The sequence below is a fragment of the Nycticebus coucang genome, chromosome X, assembly GCF_027406575.1.
Source record: "Nycticebus coucang isolate mNycCou1 chromosome X, mNycCou1.pri, whole genome shotgun sequence".
Classification (NCBI taxonomy): Eukaryota; Metazoa; Chordata; class Mammalia; order Primates; family Lorisidae; genus Nycticebus; species Nycticebus coucang.
This window is the reverse complement of record NC_069804.1, coordinates 45,205,642-45,224,875: the sequence shown is the minus strand read 5'-3', so window position 1 is coordinate 45,224,875 and position 19,234 is coordinate 45,205,642. Positions and strand designations below refer to the sequence as shown.

The window sequence follows — 19,234 nt, the reverse complement described above, 5'->3', positions numbered from 1 at the left end:
CCTGAGTGAACATCACCTTCCTATCACCTGCATCAAACACTCAAAGATGTCAGGCCCCATCTCCTCCTGCTAGATAGCGGCAGTCTGCGGGGGCCTGGCAGACTTCCCTGCGATTCAGGCAGGTGCAAACCCCTGGAGTGTCTGTTCACTGCAGGCAACTGGGTTAGCCATCTGCAGAGATACCAGTGACTGGGTCCGACGGAAGGGCAAAGTGGGGAAGGAGACGTCAACCTTCCTAGACTGCTCTGTTTGCTGGGTGGCTCCTCCTGACTCCACGCTGCACTGGGGTGAGCCGTGTCAGAGGAGTCACCAGGGCCCTGTGATCCAGTTCCCAGAGACCTCTTGAACTCTCACACCCGAGACAGGTGCCGATTGAGACAGTTGATTTGGACCTTTTGAACTGAGCTAATAGACTGAGGACTTTTCAGGCGGTGCCCTGGGTGTGCGGTTGTAGGAAGGTTTGATTCTCCTTTTCCAACTGGGGCCAGAGGTGGGCAGGTGGGGTGACTTAATGGCTGATTTTTCCACACAGCTGACACTTCAAGCCAGAGTAGAAGTTGCAATAGGATCGAACAGAAACCAGCTGAAAACAAGACAGAACCACTTTGCTCCACCACACCACACAGGGCCCCAGTCTCTCAGGCCACAACACTGTACGGGCCCTTGATAAAACCCCAGGGGAAAAACCAAAGGGAGTAAAATAACCATGGGGTGGAATCAGCGGAAAAACTCTGGTAACATGAATAACCAGAATAGATCAACCCCCCCAAGAAAAGATACGGCAGAGATGATTGAAGATCCCATTCATAAACAACTGGCTGAAATGTCAGAAATCGAATTCAGAATTTGGATTGCAGACAAGATTAATAAAATGGAATTAGGAATTCGAGGAGAAATTCAAATATTGTCTCAAGAATTTAACGAATTTAAAGACAAAACCACCAAAGACTTAGACACACTGAAGCAAGAACTTACAGCCCTCAAAGATATGAAAAATACAGTAGAATCCCTCAGTAACAGAATGGAGCAAGCAGAAGAAAGGATTTCTGACATTGAAGATAAAGTCTTCGAACGCTCCCAATCTCTCAAAGAGGAAGAGAAATGGAGAGCAAAAACGGATCACTCACTCAGAGAACTCTCAGATAATTCGAAAAAAAGCAACATAAGAATTACAGGGATTTCTGAGAACGATGAAGTGGCCTCCAGGGGCACAGAGGCCCTTCTGCATGAAATTATGAAAGAAAATTTTCCAGACCTGCCTAGAGAATCTGAAATTCAGATGGCAGACAGCTTCAGAACCCCAGCACGATTCAACCCCAATAAGTCATCCCCCAGACATATTATAATTAGCTTCACTAAAGTTAACATGAAAGAGAAGATTCTCAAAGCAGCCCGGCGAAAGAAAACTATAACGTACAAAGGTAAGAATATTAGAATAACTGCAGATCTCTCTGCTGAAACTTCTCAAGCCAGAAGAGGCTGGTCATCAACTTTTGATCTCCTAAAGCAAAAAAACTTTCAACCCAGGATCTTGTATCCAGCTAAACTGAGTTTCATCTATGATGGAGAAATTAAATACTTCAATGACATTCATATGTTGAAAAAATTTGCCATAAGTAAACCAGCTCTTCAGGATATTCTCAGACCTATCCTCCACAATGACCAACCCAATCCTATACCACAAAAGTAAACTCACTCAGAAACTTCGGATCAAACTCCAACTTCCACACTGGCGAAAGGATTAAAAATGTCCACTGGACCTTTGAAAAACTCGATACCCAAAATTCCACCAGACTTATCAATACTCTCCATCAATGTGAATGGCTTAAACTGTCCTCTAAAGAGGCATAGGTTAGCTGACTGGATACAAAAAAACAAGCCAGATATTTGTTGCATACAAGAGTCACATCTCAACTTAAAAGACAAATACAGACTCAGGGTGAAAGGATGGTCATCCATATTTCAGGCAAATGGTAATCAGAAAAAAGCAGGTGTTGCAATTTTATTTCCAGATACAGTAGGCTTTAAACCATCAAAAGTAAGGAAGGACAAGAATGGTCACTTCATATTTGTTAAGGGAAATACTCAATATGATGAGATCTCAATTATTAATATCTATGCACCCAACCAGAATGCACCTCAATTTATAAGAGAAACTCTAACAGACATGAGTAACTTGATTTCCTCCAGCTCCATAATCGTCAGAGATTTCAACACTCCCTTGGCAGTGTTGGATCGATCCTCCAGAAAGAAGCTGAGCAAAGATATCTTAGATTTAAACCTAACCATCCAATATTTAGGTTTAGCAGACATCTACAGAACATTTCATCCCAACAAAACTGAATACACATACTTCTCATCAGCACATGGAACTTACTCCAAAATCGATCACATCTTAGGTCACAAGTCCAACCTCAGTAATTTAAAGGAATAGAAATTACTCCATGCATCTTCTCTGACCACCATGGAATAAAACCTGAACTGAGTAACAACAGGAATCTGCATACTCATACAAAAACGTGGAAGTTAAATAACCTTATGCTGAATGATAGCAGGGTCAGAGATGAGATCCAGAAAGAAATCGCCAATTTTTTGGAACAAAACGACAATGAAGACACGAACCATCAGAACCTCTGGGACACCGCAAAGGCAGTTGGAAGAGGGAAATTTATAGCACTGCAAGCCTTCCTCAAGAGAATGGAAAGAGAGGAAGTTAACAACTTAATGGGACATCTCACGCAACTGGAAAAGGAAGAACATTCCAACCCCAAACCCAGTAGAAGAAAAGAAATAACCAAAATTAGAGCAGAATTAAATGAAATTGAAAACAAAAGAATAATACAACAGATCAATAAATCAAAAAGCTGGTTTTTTGAAAAGGTCAATAAAATAGATAAACCTCTGGCCAACCTAATCAGGAAAAAAAGAGTAAAATCTCTAATATCATCAATCAGAAACAACAAAGACGAAATAACCACAGACTCATCAGAAATCCAAAAAATCCTTAATGAATATTACAAGAAAATTTATTCTCAGAAATATGAAAATCTGAAGGAAATAGACCGATACTTGGAAGCACGCCACCTTCCAAGACTTAACCAGAATCAAGTGGAAATGTTGAACAGACCCATATCAAGTTCAGAAATAGCATCAACTATACAAAACCTCCCTAAAAAGAAAAGCCCGGGACCAGACGGTTTCACGTCAGAATTCTACCAAACCTTTAAAGAGGAATTAGTACCTATATTACTCAACCTGTTCCAAAATGTAGAAAAAGAAGGAAGACTACCCAACACGTTCTATGAAGCAAACATCACCCTGATCCCCAAACCAGGAAAAGACCCAACAAGAAATGAAAATTATAGACCCATATCACTAATGAATATAGATGCAAAAATATTCAACAAGATCCTAACAAACAGAATCCAGCAACACATCAAACAAATTATACATCATGACCAAGTTGGTTTTATCCCAGGGTCTCAAGGCTGGTTCAATATACGTAAATCTATAAATGTAATTCAGCACATAAACAAATTAAAAAACAAAGACCATATGATTCTCTCAATTGATGCAGAAAAAGCTTTCGATAATATCCAGCATCCCTTCATGATCAGAACACTCAAGAAAATTGGTCTAGAAGGGACTTTTCTTAAACTGATAGAGGCCATCTACAGCAAACCCACAACCAATATCATATTGAATGGAGTTAAATTGGAATCATTTCCACTCAGATCAGGAACCAGACAAGGCTGCCCATTGTCTCCATTGCTTTTCAACATTGTAATGGAAGTTTTAGCCACCGCAATTAGGGAAGAAAAGGCTATCAAGGGTATCCATATAGGGTCAGAAGAGATCAAACTTTCGCGCTTCGCAGATGATATGATTGTGTCTCTGGAAAACACTAGGGACTCTACTACAAAACTCCTAGAAGTGATCAAGGAATACAGAAGCGTCTCAGGTTACAAAATCAACATTCATAAATCGGTAGCCTTTATATACTCCAACAACAGTCAAATTGAAAAAGCAGTTAAGGACTCTATCCCATTCACAGTAGTGCCAAAGAAGATGAAATATTTGGGAATTTACCTAACAAAAGACGTGAAAGATCTCTATAAAGAGAACTATGAAACTCTAACAAAAGAAATAGCTGAAAATGTTAACAAATGGAAAAACATACCATGCTCATGGCTGGGAAGAATCAACATTATCAAAATGTCCATACTACCCAAAGCAATATATAATTTCAACACACTCCCTATTGAAGCTCCACTGTCATATTTTAAAGATCTTGAAAAAACATTACTTCGTTTTATATGGAATCAGAAAAAACCTCAAATAGCCAAGACATTCCTCAGAAATAAAAATAAAACAGGAGGAATCACACTACCAGACCTCAGACTTCACTACAAATCGATAGTGATCAAAACAGCATGGTATTGGCACAAAAACAGAGAAGTAGATATCTGGAACAGAATAGAGAACCAAGAGATGAATGCAGCTACTTACCGCTATTTGATTTTTGACAAGCCAATTAAAAACATTCAGTGGGGAAATGATTCCCTATTTAACAAATGGTGCTGGGTGAACTGGCTGGCAACCTGCAGAAGACTGAAATTGGACCCACACCTTTCACCATTAACTAAGATAGACTCTCATTGGATTGAAGATTTAAACTTAAAACATGAAACTATAAAAATACTAGAGGAGAATGCAGGGAAAACCCTTGAAGAAATTGGTCTGGGTGAGTATTTCATGAGGAGAACCTCCCGGGCAATTGAAGCAGCTTCAAAAATACACTACTGGGACTTGATCAAACTAAAAAGCTTCTGCACAGCTAAGAACACAGTAAGCAAAGCAAGCAGACAGCCCTCAGAATGGGAGAAGATATTTGCAGGGTATATCTCTGACAAAGGTTTAATAACCAGAATCCACAGAGAACTCAAACGCATCAGCAAGAAAAAAACAAGGGATCCCATCACAGGCTAGGCAAGGGATTTGAAGAGAAACTTCTCTGAAGAAGACAGGTGCACGGCCTTCAGACATATGAAAAAATGCTCATCATCTTTAATCATCAGAGAAATGCAAATCAAAACTACTTTGAGATATCTTCTAACTCCAGTGAGACTAGCCTATATCACAAAATCTCAAGACCAGAGATGTTGGCGTGGATGCGGAGAAAAGGGAACACTTCTGCACTGCTGGTGGGAATGCAAATTAATACATTCCTTTTGGAAAGATATATGGAGAACACTCAGAGATCTAAAAATAGATCTGCCATTCAATCCTGTAATTCCTCTGCTGGGCATATACCCAGAAGACCAAAAATCACAACATAACAAAGATATTTGTACCAGAATGTTTATTGCAGCCCAATTCATAATAGCTAAGTCATGGAAAAAGCCCAAGTGCCCATCGATCCACAAATGGATTAATAAATTGTGGTATATGTATACCATGGAATACTATGCAGCCTTAAAGAAAGATGGAGACTTTACCTTTCATGTTTACATGGATGGAGCTGGAACATATTCTTCTTAGTAAAGTATCTCAAGAATGGAAGAAAAAGTACCCAATGTACACAGCCCTACTATGAAACTAATCTGGGACTCTCACATGAAATCTATAACCCAGCTACAACTTAACAATAGGGGGAAGTAGGAAAGGGGGGGGTGGTGGGTAGAGGGAGCGGGATCGGTGGGATCACACCTGTGGTGCATATTACAGGGGTATTTGTGAAACTTGGTAAATGTAGAATGTAAATGTTTTGGCACAGTAACTGAGATAACGCCGGAAAGGCTATGTTAACCACTGTGATTAAAATCTGTCAAATGGTTTATGAAGCGAGTGTATGATGCCCCATGATCATATCAATGTATACAGTTATGATTTAATAAAAAAAAAATCCTTATATCATTGTATACAGTTATGATTTAATAAAAAAAATTAAAAAAAAAAATCCTTACTCTCTAACCCCCAAGAATGTGTTTAAGGAACAATAGGATTCTGGGAACCATAGAATGCAATATGCTTACCAGGTGTTGCATTGTATAGCATAGTTGAAGAACAGATGTGTTTTGTCAAAATTACATTGTTTGTTTTATGAATAAAGAAAATATAGGATAAAGTAAATTTTAGCAGACAATAGGCAAACAGGTAAAGGCTTCATCTACTTCTAGAACTTTCTGTCTTATCCTTTTGCCTTATAGGAAGCAAATAAATTTAAACAAACAAAGATTAATTTTTATATTTAGCAAACAGCCATTTGCATTCTTTGTAACTGCCTGGAATGCAAAGAAATATGACTTTGTGATTTTTTTTTTTTTTGAGACAGAGCCTCAAGCTGTTGCCTGGGTAGAGTGCTGTGGCATCACAGCTCATAGCAACCTCCAACTCCTGGGCTTAACCGATTCTCTTGCCTCAGTTTCCCAAGTAGCTGGGACTATGGGCACCCGCCACAACGCCCAGCTGTTTTCAATTGTAGCTGTCATTGTTGTTTGACAGATCCGGGCTGGATTTGAACCCGCCATCTCTGGTGTATGTGGCTGGCACCTTAGCCACTTGAGTTACAGGTGCTGAGCAGACTTTGTGATTTTGAAGGCTCTGTTTTATTTCTCTGCAGATAATAACATCCATTGTGCTCAGCAGCCCTCAATATTGTGATTCTGAGCTCAGAGCAACAAATGAGAGGTTGAAAAATCTTTAGTGATTACACCATTTATATAATTCTAGAGAAAATCACCTATCTAATAAATAAAATGAGATTATAAGGCAGTGTAAAATATCTAAGGGAGCAAACACAACAGGAAATAGGGAAAACAAGAAATACATGAAAAGAAATGAGAAACACCTCCAGGGAGAAAAGTGAGAAAAAGAGATAAGATACCAATTAAAGAGTAAGGGTAATATTCTCTTGTGTAGCCAGTGGAAATATTCCATTTAGTTCAAGCAATATTAATTTTAGTATCTTTTAGTTAATGCCTTTGCTATATGAAGTCATTTAAGAATACAATGATAGTTTTCATTGGTAAATACTCAATAATAGAGTTCATTTTATTAAATTAAAATTCAATGAAGCTAAATTAATGGTGGTTCACATTATTGATATAAGGACATATTTTATAACTTAAGATTTTTTAAAAAACTGAATTTTATGTTATTCAGATCTTACCAGTTTTTCCATTATACTCTGTTTTCTTTTCTGGGACACAATCCAGGCTACTGCATTTTATTTAATTGTCATGTCTCCTTAGACTATTTTGTAGACTGACTCTGAATTTTTTTTTCTTGTGTTCTTTCCATAATTAGACTAGTATTACAGGTTTAAGGGGAAAAAATCTCAAAGATATGTAGTACTTTTCTCACCATACCATGTCAAGGAATACATTTTTTTTTTTTTTGTAGAGACAGAGTTTCACTTTATCGCCCACCCTAGAGTGCTGTGACATCACAGCTCACAGCAACCTCCAATTCCTGGGGTTAGGCTATTCCTTTGCCTCAGCCTCCCAAGTAGCTGGGACTACTGGCACCCGCCACAGTGCCCAGCTAATTTTTGTTGCAGTTTGGCCAGGGCCGAGTTTGAACCCGCCACCCTCGGTATATGGGGCCGGTGCCCTGCCCACTGAGCCACAGGCCCTGCCCACATTCTTTTTAATTGGGAATTCATTGAGGGCACAAGATGTGTCACACACTGAGACCCCACCCCCTCCCTCCTTTCCTCTCTCAGCTTTTCCTATCCCCCACCCCAGTCCCTCCTCTCTCTCTCTCTCTCTCTCTCTGCTCTCCTCTTCCCCCCTCATTGTGTCATTAATTGCCATTAACTGTCCTCAAATCAAGATTGAATACATAGGATTCATGCTTCTCCATTTTTGTGATGCTTTACTAAGAATAATGTGTTCCACTTCCATCCAGGTTAATACAAATGCTGTGAAGTCTCCATTTTTTTAATGGCTGAATAATATTCCATAGTATACATGTACCAAAGCTTGTTAATCCATTCCTGGGTTGGGGGGCATTTAGGCTGTTTCCACATCTTGGCAATTGTAAATTGAGCTGCAATAAACAGTCTAGTACAAATGTCCTTATGATAAAAGGTTTGTTTTTTTTTTCCTTCTGGATAGATGCCCAGTAATGGGATTGCAGGATCAAAAGGGAGGTCTAGGTTGAGTTCTTTGGAGTTTCTCCATACTTGCTTCCAAAAAGGTTATATTGGTTTGCAGTCCCACAAGCAGTGTAAAAGTGTTCCTTTCTCTCCATTTGTTTGTTTTTTTAATCACATATTTATATCAATATAGAATGATTTATCTTGTAGTTTTATTTAAATTTTGTATAAGGTGTGCATTAAAAATTTTATGCATTTTTGTGTGTTTGTTTTCTGCAGGGTCCACTATACAGACCATTGTGACAAAGATAATTCTCGATCAAATTGCTTTTGTACTTTTGTCAAAAAGCAGTTGGGAATTCCAGTCTGGATAGGATAGCATAGATCCATTTTCTCCTACTCATCCCCACCTACAAATTGATGTTTTAAATCCTGCAAATAATGCAAAAAACAACCAAAAAAGAACCCTGAAAGGTGGAAAGAAGTCCCTGGTTTGGGACTACAAGAGTGAAGAAATTACACAGTGGCAGAATATCATATGTTCCTATATCCAATAGAAGAATTTGACACAGATCCTGAATTTCCCAATCTCCATCCTTAAAAATAAGGCAGGCCTAAATTGAATAAGAATCCCTCTAAACATACCAGGTGAGCACAGAACCACTGCCCATGAGGCTTGGTGAGAGGCCTGCTAACAATAAGCAGTCAAGTGAAGTATTCTCCTTCCCCAGTGAGACTAAGACTCCTTTCTCCTACTGAGACATACTGAGGAAGAACTGACAAGAGAGATCTTGCCACAAAAACTAGCCAGGTTCAGAAAGCCTCTATCTCCTTAGACCTGAGATGCCCCCTCATTAGCCAAGAAACACTGAATCAACTGCGGTCATTTGAGAAAAGGGATCCCATCACAACAAATGCCCAGGCAGGGAAATCTTTTTGTCCTTGTAGCCTAAGAATCCTCTCCTCACTGAGAGACATCTGACAGCTCAGCCTGAAGAAGTTCCTTCTACCTCTTCAGGCAGCACCAACAGGAACCATTGAGAATTCCAACAGCACAAGGTAAAGCAAGCAAACAAAAACAACTGTACAAAGCTTCCACAGATTAAACTGTACTATAAAACAGCCCACAAAAGCAGGACTGGAATAAATATAAAACTTAATAAGAGTGGCTGCTGAAGTAAAGAATTTAAATGAGATGCAGTTCTTGCTAAGACACTAGACAAAATGTTTAGGGTGCAATTGAAAATCACCCATCAACCAAGTTCCAAGAAAATCACAAGGTAATGAGAAAAGATTCTGAACTAATGCCAAGACAGAGCTAAATTATTCATAAAATGCTTCAGCAATCAATTAAAAATTATCTCAAAACAAATAAAAGATAAGAAATTTGAGGAAAGAAAAAACCGAGTGAAATTAGCTTAGTGGAAGTTATAAAACTTGAAAATATAATAACAGAAATAAATAACTGGCTTAATGAACCCAATAATAGAATTGAAATGATAAAGAATAGAATAGAGGCAAAATACAAAATGAAAGACTAGAAGCAGCCTGTTTGTGCTACTATCATGGAGAAAATTAAAGATAGTGAGTGGATTTCCACCTTCAGACCCATTGTATAAGAGAGACCATTATGAATCCAAAGAGATCATTATGAACCTAAAATGAAGGGAAAAGAAGACAAAGGACATGCTTTGTGTTTGGAGGGACCAAGGGAAGAGGAAGGCATATGTGGTACAGAGGGGAGAATCCTGGGCTCCACATTCTCTTCATGATAATTGCTATCCCACCTGCAGGAGGGCCCTCCACTTCAGAAGGCCCCAGGCCTGACATAAGGTTTCACCTGGAGACTGTGTAGAGTTCTGGAGAATGGGCACAATGTGGCCAACTGGTTCTCAAACCCTGGGCGCTATGGCTGGTGATACTTAAAAACACTATACCTAGAACATTGCTTCTTGTAAGTGGTCAGACCTGTGGCTGATATCTCCCATCACCATATTCAGGAGGCCAGACACTCTCATGAGAACTGTGGGGGAGATGCCGCTTGCCCCCTCTGGAGCTGAGGGATTTGAGGAGGGCGACAATCACCACAGCCTGTTAACATGGGCAGGGCAAGGGTCAAGCCATCACCAGGTCAACAAACACTGCAGCCAGAGGATCAAAATGGTGCATCGCTCAAGCTGAATGGATTGTCAATCACTGCTGCCTATACACAGTGATATACAGTTATGGGTGTAACTATGCTCAAGCCACAGGAACCTACAAACAAGGCTGCCTGCATGTCTAACCCAGAGAGTTCTCAAGCTAGTACCAGATGAAAATCATCACCATTTGTGGACATGGGTGGAGCTGGCCTCAAGCCAGGACACAGCTGACAAATTCTACCATCTGTGCATCTGAACATCTGGCAGCCCTCAAGCCAGAGTAAGCTCATAATTGCCAGTGCCAAAGGGCACAAACAGTAATAAACTCAAGCCACATAGGGCAACAAATGGCACCATCTATGGATCACAGTGGGCAGCTCACAAGCCGACATGGTAGACGGTTGTCATCATCACGGGTGTGGGAGGGAGTGAGGGGTAAAAACTTACCTGTTGAGCACAGTGAACTCGATTTTAGACACACTAAAAGGCCCAACTTACGCATTATACAAGGATTCCACATAACAAAACATTTGTACGCCCTATATTATGAAACAAAAAGAAAAGTAAAAAGAATAGAATCAGTGAACTTAAAGACACATCACTAAAATTCACTCAATATTAAAACAAAAGAGAGAAAATAGACAGGAGAGATGTGAGTATTACCTCAGGAACTTGTTGTATAATAAGAAAAAAATTGACATTTGTATTATCAGGTTATCAGAAAGAGAAGGGGAAGAGAATTGGGACTAAAGGAGTATTTGAAGAAATTAGGCTGAAAATTTCCTTAACTTGGCAAAAGATGCAAACCTATAGATTCAAGAAGCTGAGTGAACTATAAAAGAATAAACACAGTGCTCGCTTTGGCAACACATATACTAAAATTGGAACAATACAGAGAAGATTAGCATGGCCCCTGTGCAAGGATGACATGCAAATTTGTGAAGCGTTCCATATTTAAAAAAAAAAAAAGAATAAACACAAAGAAATCCATACCAAAACACATCAAAAATATAGTTTTGAAAAATATCCAGGTATTCCCAGGTAATCAGGAGGCTGAAGTACCCTCAGGAGGGTTCCTGGAACCTGGGAGTCTGAGGCTGCAATAGACTATAATTGCAACATTGCACTCTTTCTTGGGTTACTGAGTGAGACTCCCTTGCTACAATGAAGAAAGAATGAGAGAGAAAGAACAGAGAGAGAGAGAAAGAGAGAGAGAGAGAAGAAAAGGAAGGCAGGAAGGCTGGCAGGAAGGAAGAGAATGAGAGAGAAAGAGAAAATAGATTAGTTTTGGGTGGTACCTGTGGCTCAAGGTGTCAGCCCCATATACCAGGGGTGGTGGGTTCGAGCACAGCCCTGGCCAAAAACTGCAAAAAAAAAAGAAGAAAATAGATTAGTTCTGAAAGTTAAAATTCAATTGTAATTGTGGGTTTGTGTATTTCTCCTTTCAGCTCTATCATGTTTGCCCCACATAAGTATAAATGTATTCATGATCTATGTGTATATGACTTAATAAAAAAAGTAAAAAGTTTTTAAAGTTTTAATTATTGTGTATTTTGATACTTTACTATTGTGTACACTTTTAGGATTATTATGTCTTCCTCATGGATTGATCCTTTTATCATTGTAAAATATTTCTCTTTGTCTCTGATAATTTTACTTCTTCTGAGGTGTAGTTTATCATGTATTAATATAGCCAATCCCAGTCTGTTTTTTAATTTTTTAATTTTAATTTTTGAGACAGAATCTCACTCTGTCACCCAGGGTAAAGTTGTATGTCATCATCATAGCTCAGAGAAACCTCAAATTCTTGGATTCAAGGAATCCACTTGCTTCAGTCTCCCAAGTAGCTAAGACTACAGATGCCCACCATAGCGCCCAGCTGTTTTCTATTTTTTAGTAAATAGGATCTTACTTTTGCTCAGGCTGGTCTCGAACTCCTAAGCTCAAGCAATCCACTCACCTCAGCCCCCCAGAGGGCTAGGATTATACATGTGAGCCACCACGCCTGGCCTCCCATTCTGTTTTTGAATAATGCTAGAATGTATTTTTTCATCCTTTCACTTTGTACTTACCCATACAGTTTAATTTGAAGTTTCTATATACAACATATAGTTGATTTGTGCTCATTTAAAAATCCACTGTGCCAAACCATGTCGTTTGATTAGTATATTTATGATATTTACACTTAAAGTAACATCTGATACTATAGCATTTGAGTCTGCCATTTTGTTGTTTTGTTTGTTCACTCTGGTTTTGTTTCCTTTTTCCTGAGAAAATATCCAACTACTTGAACATCTTTCTCATTTTTTTGTTTATTAAATCATAGCTTTGTACATTAATGCGGTCATGGGGCATCATACACTGGTTTTATAGACCGTTTGACACATTTTCATCACACTGGTTAACATAGCCTTCTTGGTATTTTCTTAGTTATTGTGTTAAGATATTTACATTCTACTTTTACTAAGTAACACATATACAATAATAAGATGCACCGCAGGTATAATCCCACCAGTCATCCTCCATTTGCTAACCTCCCCACTCCCTCCCCTCCCTTTCCCCCTTACCCCTATTCTTAGGTTATAACTAGGTTATAGCTTTCATGTGAAAGCCATAAATTAGTTTCATAGTAGGACTGAATACATTGGATACCTTCTCTTCTATTCTTGAGATACTTTACTAAGAATAATATGTTCCAGCTCCATCCATGTAAACACGAAAGAGGTAAAGTCTCCATCTTTCTTCAAGGCTGCACAATACTCCAAGGTATAAATATACCACAATTTATTAATCCGTTCGTGCATCGATATGCACTTGGGCTTTTTCCATGACTTAGAAATTATGAATAGGGCTGCAATAAACATTCTGGTACAAATATCTTTGTTATGAAGTGATTTTTGGTCTTCTGGGTATATGCCTACTAGAGGAATTATAGGATTGAAGGGCAAATCTATTTTTAGATCACTAAGTGTTCTCCAAACATCTTTCCAAAAGGAATGTATTAATTTGCATTCCCACCAGCAGTGTAGAAGTGTTCCCTGTTCTCCACATCCACGCCAACATCTCTGGTCTTTGGATTTTGTGATATGGGCTAATGGTACTGAAGTTAGATGATATCTCAAAGTAGTTTTCATTTGCATTTCTCTGATGATTAAAGATGATGAGCATTTTTTTCATATGTCTGTAGGCTGCACGCCTGTCTTCTTCAGAGAACTTTCTCTTCAGGTCACTTGCCCACCCTGCGATGGGATCCCTTGTTCTTTTCTTGCTTATACGTTTGAGTTCTCTGTGGATTCTGGTTATTAAACCTTTGTCAGAGACATAACCTGTAAATATCTTCTCCCATTCTGAGGGCTGTTTGCTTAATTTACTGTGTTCTTGGCTACGCAGAAGCTTTTTAGTTTGATCAGGTCCCTGTAGTGCATTTTTTAGCTGCAACAATTGCCTGGGGGGTCCTACTCATAAAATACTCCCCCAGACCGATTTCTTCAAGGGTTTTCCCTGCACTCTCTTCTTGTTTTGTTATAGTTTCATGTCTTAAGTTTAAATATTTAATCCACTGAGAGTCTATCTTAGTTAATGGTGAAAGGTTTGGGTCCAGTTTCAGTCTTCTGCAGGTTGCCAGCCAGTTCACCCAGCACCATTTGTTAAATAGGGAATCTTTTCCCCATTGAATGTTTTTAATTGGCTTGTCAAAGATCAGATAACGGTAATTAGCTGGATTCATCTCTTGGTTCTCTATTCTGTTCCAAACATCTACTTCTCTGTTTTTGTGCCAATACCATGCTGTTTTGATCACTATCGATTTATAGTATAGTCTGAGGTCTGGTAGCATGATTCCTCCTGCTTTGTTTTTATTTCTGAGTACTGTCTTGGCTATTTGAGGCTTTTTCTGATTCCATATAAAACAAAGTATTATTGTTTCAAGATCTTTAAAGTATGACAGTGGAGCTTTAATAGGGATTGCATTAAAATTGTATATTGCTTTGGGTAGTATGGACATTTTAACAATGTTGATTCTTCCCAGCCATGAGCATGGTATGTTTTTCCATTTGTTAATGTTTTCAGCTATTTCTTTTCTTAGAGTTTCATAGTTCTCTTTATAGAGATCTTTCACGTCTTTTGTTAAATAAACTCCCAACTATTTCATCTTCTTCGGCACTACTGTGAATGGGATAGAGTACTTAACTGTTTTTTCAGCTTGACTATTTTTTTTTTATTGTTGGGGATTCATTGAGGGTACAATAAGCCAGGTTACACTGTTGACTATTGTTAGTATATATAAACACTACCGATTTATGAATGTTGATTTTGTAACCTGAGACGCTGCTATATTCCTTGATCACTTCTAAGACTTTTATAGCAGAATCCCTGGTGTTTTTCAGATATACAATCATACCATCTGCGAAGAGCAAAAATTTGATCTCTTCTGACCCTATATGGATAGCCTTGATCGCTTTTCTTCCCTAATTGCAGTGGCTAAAACTTCCATTACAATGTTAAAGAGCAGTGGAGACAATGGGCAGCCTTGTCTGGTTCCTGATTTGAGTGGAAATGATTTCAATTTAACTCCATTCAATACCATAATGGCTGTGGGTTTGCTGTAGATGGCCTTGATCAGTTTAAGAAATGTCCCTTCTATACTAATTTTCTTAACTGTTCTGATTATGAAGGGATGCTGGATATTATCAAAAGCTTTTTCTGCATCAATTGAGATAATTATACGTTCTTTGTTTTTTTAATTTGTTTATGTGCTGTTTATGTGCTGTATTATACTTATAGATTTTCGTAAATTGAACCAGCCTTGAGACCCTGGGACAAAACCGACTTGGTCATGACGTATAATTTGTTTGATGTGTTGCTGTATTCTGTTTGTTAGGATCTTCTTGGATATTTTTCCATCTATATTCATTAGTGATATCGGTCTATAATTTTCTTTTCTTATTGTGTCTTTTCCTGTTTGGGGGATCAGGGTGATGTTTGCCTCATAGAATGTGTTGGATTGTCTTTCTTCTTTCTCTACATTTTGGAACAGGTTGAGTAATATAGGTACTAATTCCTCTTTAAAGGTTTGGTAGAATTCTGAAGTGAAGCCATCTGGACCTGGGCTTTTTTTTTTTTTTTTTTTTTTTTTAGGGAAATTTTGTATGGTTGATGCTATTTCAGAACTTGATATGGGCCTGTTCAACATGTCCACTTGATTCTGGCTAAGTCTTGGGAGTTGACATGCTTCCAGGTATTGGTCAATTTCCTTCAGATTTTCATATTTCTGAGAATAAAGTTTCTTGTAATATTCACTAAGGATTTTTTGAATTTCTGATTGACAAAATTAGAGATTTTACTCTTTTTTTTCCTGATTAGGTTGGCCTAAGGTTTATCTATTTCATTGACCTTTTAAAAAAAACAACCTTTTTATTTATTAATCTGTTGTAGAATTCTTTTGTTTTCAGTTTCATTAAATCTGCTCTAAATTTGGTTATTTCTTTTCTTCTACTGGGTTTGGGGTTGGAATATTCTTCCTTTTCCAGTTGCTTGAGATGTACCATTAAGTTGTTAACTTCCTCTATTTCCATTCTCTTGAGGAAGGCTTTCAGTGCTATAAATTTCCCTCTTAGGACTGCCTTTGCGGTATCCCAGAGGTTCTGATAATATGTGTCTTCATTGGCTTTTTGTTCCAAATCTTTGGCAATTTCCTTCTTAATCTCTTCTCTGACCCAGCTATCATTCAGCATAAGGTTATTTAACTTCCATGTTTTTGTATGAGTATGCAGATTCCTGTTGTTACTGAGCTCAAAGTTTATTCCATGGTGGTCTGAGAAGATGCAAGGAATAATTTCTATTCCTTTAAATTTACTGAGGTTAGACTTGTGGCCTAACATGTGATTGATTTTGGAGTATGTTCCGTGGGCTGATGAGAAGTATGTGTATTCAGTTTTGTTGGGATGAAATGTTGGGTGGTTAGGTTTAAATCTAAAATTTCTCTGCTCAGCTTCTTATTGGAGGTTCGATCCAACACTGCCAAGGGAGTGTTGAAATCTCCAACTATTATGGAGCTGGAGGAAATCAAGTTGCTCATGTCTGTTAGTGTTTCTCTTATAAACTGAGGTGCATTCTGGTTGGGTGCATAGATATTAATAATTGAAATCTCATCATATTGAGTATTACCCTTAACAAATATGAAGTGACCATTCTTATCCTTCCTTACTTTTGTTGGTTTAAAGCCTTTCATATCTGCAAATAAAATTGCAACACCTGATTTTTTTCTGATTACCATTTGCCTGAAATATGGATGACCATCCTTTCACCTTGAATCTATATTTGTCATTTAAGGTAAGATGTAACTCTTGTATGCAACAAATATCTGGCCTGAGTTTTTGTAGCCAGTCATCTAACCTGTGCCTCTTTAGAGGACATTTTAAGCTGTTCACATTAATGGAGAATATTGATCAGTCTGGTAAAATTTTGGGTATCAAGTTTTTCAGAATTCCAGTGGGCATTTTTAATCCTTTTGCCACTGTGGAAGTTGGAGTTTGATCAAAGGTTTCTGAGTGAGTTTGTTTTGTGGTAGAGGATTGGGCTGGTCATTTTGGAAGATAGGTCTGAGAATATCCTAAAGAGCTGGTTTGGTTAGGGCAAATTTCTTCAATGTATGAATGTCATTAAAGTATTGAATTTCTCCATCATAAATGAAACTCAGTTTAGCTGGATACAGGATCCAGTGTTCAAAGTTATTTTGATTTAGGAGATTAAAAGTCGGTGACCACCCTCTTCTGGCTGGAAAACATTCAGCAGAGAGATTTGCAGTCATTCAAATATTCTTCTCTTTGTAGGTAATGGATTTCTTACGTCTGGCTGATTTCAGAATTTTCTCCTTCATATTCACTTTAGTGAAGTTAATTATGACATGCATGGGGGATGTCTTATTGGGATTGAGTCGTGCTGGGTTTCTGAAACTGTTTGCTATCTGAATTTCAGAATCTCTTGGCATGTCTGGAACATTCTCTTTCATAATTTCATGGTGAAGGGCCTCTGTGCCTTGCGAGGCCACTTCATCACTTTCAGGGATTCCAATGATGTGGATATTAGCCTTCTTCAATTTATCCCATAGCTCTCTGAAATAATGATTCGTTTTTTTTTCTCCATTTCTCTTCCTCTTTGTGAGTTTGGGAGCATTCAAAGGCTTTGTCTTCAATTTCAGAAATTCTTTCTTCTGCTTGCTCCACTCTGTCACTGAGGGATTCTACTGTATTTTTCAGATATTCAAGGGCTGCAAATCCTTGGTTCAGTGCATGAAAATTGTTGGTGGTTTTGTCTTTAAATTTGTTAAATTCTTGAGACAACTTTTGAATTTCTCCTCAAATTTCTAATTCCAACTTTTGAATTGCTGCTCGAATTTCTAATTCCAAATTTTCCTCCATTTTATTAATCTTGTTTGCAATCCAAATTCTGAATTTGATTTCTGACATCTCGGCCATCTGTTTATTAATGGGATCTTCAGTTACATCTGCTATATCTTTCCTTGGGGGGGGTTGATCTATTCTGGTTATTCATGTTACCAGAGTTTTTCCGCTGATTCTGCCCCATGATTGTTTTACACTGTTTGATTTTTCCCCTGGAGCTTTGTCGAGGACCTGTACAGTGCTATGGCCTGAGAAACTGGGGACCTTTTTGGTTTGGTGGGGCTAAGTGGTTCTGTCTTGTTTTCAGCTGGTCTCTCTTTGACCCTAGTGAAACAGTTACTCTGGGTTGAAGTCTCAGCTGTGGAGAAATAACAGCAATTAAGTCACCCCGCCCCCCACGGGCAACCATTGGAAAAGGAAAATCAAACCTTCCTACAACCACACACCCAGGGCACCACCTGAATAGTCCTCAGGCTATTGGCTCAGTTCAAAAGGTCCAAATCAGTTGTCTCAGTCAGCACCTGTCTCAGGTGGGAGAGGTTAAAAGGTCTCTGGCAACTAGATCGCAGGGGTCTGTTGACTACTCTGATATGGCTTGCTCCAGTTCTCTGTGGATTCAGGAGAACCCACCCAGAAAACAGATCAGTCTGGGAATGTTGATGCCTCCTTACCCACCTTGCACCTCTGTCACACCCAGTCACTGATAGTCCTGCCGGGCTTTGACCCAGTTGCCTGTAGTGAACAGATACTCCAGGGGTTTGCATGGCCTGAATCACAAGGAAATCTACTTCTGCTCAGCCAGGCAGCTGTGCTCTGCCTCTATCTAGCAGAGGGAGATGAGGCCTGACAACCTTGGGCACTTGATGGAGGCTTGGGGGTGTTCACTCAGTTCCAGCCCCGCCCCTGATTGATGTTACTGACAGAACAGAACAGAACAACTTTGTGGGAATTTGTTTCTGTCCCTGCTAAATTCCCCTGCAGAAGAGAAGCTGTTTTGAGTTCCCAGAGCCTGCACCTCAGGCCCTGTCTTTGCTCCTGCAGGTTTGTAATTGGTTACCTGTCAGTTCTAGCCTCCTGTCTTCCTTTGTCTATAGGCTGATGATCCCCTTGAGGGCCGGGTGCATCTTAGGCTCAGCAAAGCGGTCCTCTGGGTCAGCCCCGCCCTGGGAACTTCCTGGCTCTGTGCGTGCATTTCTAGTCTCTGTGCTCCACCCAGGCCAGTACCGCCTCAGGCAAACCCTTTACTCCCAGTGCCTGCATTTCCATCCCAGTTCTGTTCCATTGTGGTTGCCACCTGAGTAGATGCCCGGCCTCCTCTGTTTGCCCAGGGAGACAGGAGGTTTGGCTTCAGAATATCTGGGAGTGAGCCCTATTGTTGCTAAAAGACGGCTGCTGCTCTGTACCTTGGGGCACCGCCGCTCCAATGTGGTTCCCTCTCTGCCGACCATCCTCTCCTCACTCCTGTGCCCCAGAGTTAGCACTGACCAGCTGCAGTTCAGGCCCTGTCCACACCCCTCAAGAAATCACCCAAGAATCTGGAATCGTGGGCGACAGGCCTCCAGACCTCACAGTGAGAGTGGAGGGGAGTTCTG

General features: G+C 39.3%; 1 non-coding gene across 1 annotated transcript; it reads left to right on the top strand.

The window, feature by feature from the left end:
• The first annotated feature begins 11,093 nt into the window (after positions 1–11,093).
• LOC128578678 (U6 spliceosomal RNA) lies at positions 11,094–11,200 on the top strand. Its single transcript, XR_008377818.1, has one exon. It is a non-coding gene; the product is annotated as a U6 spliceosomal RNA (small nuclear RNA).
• Positions 11,201–19,234: the final 8,034 nt, after the last annotated feature.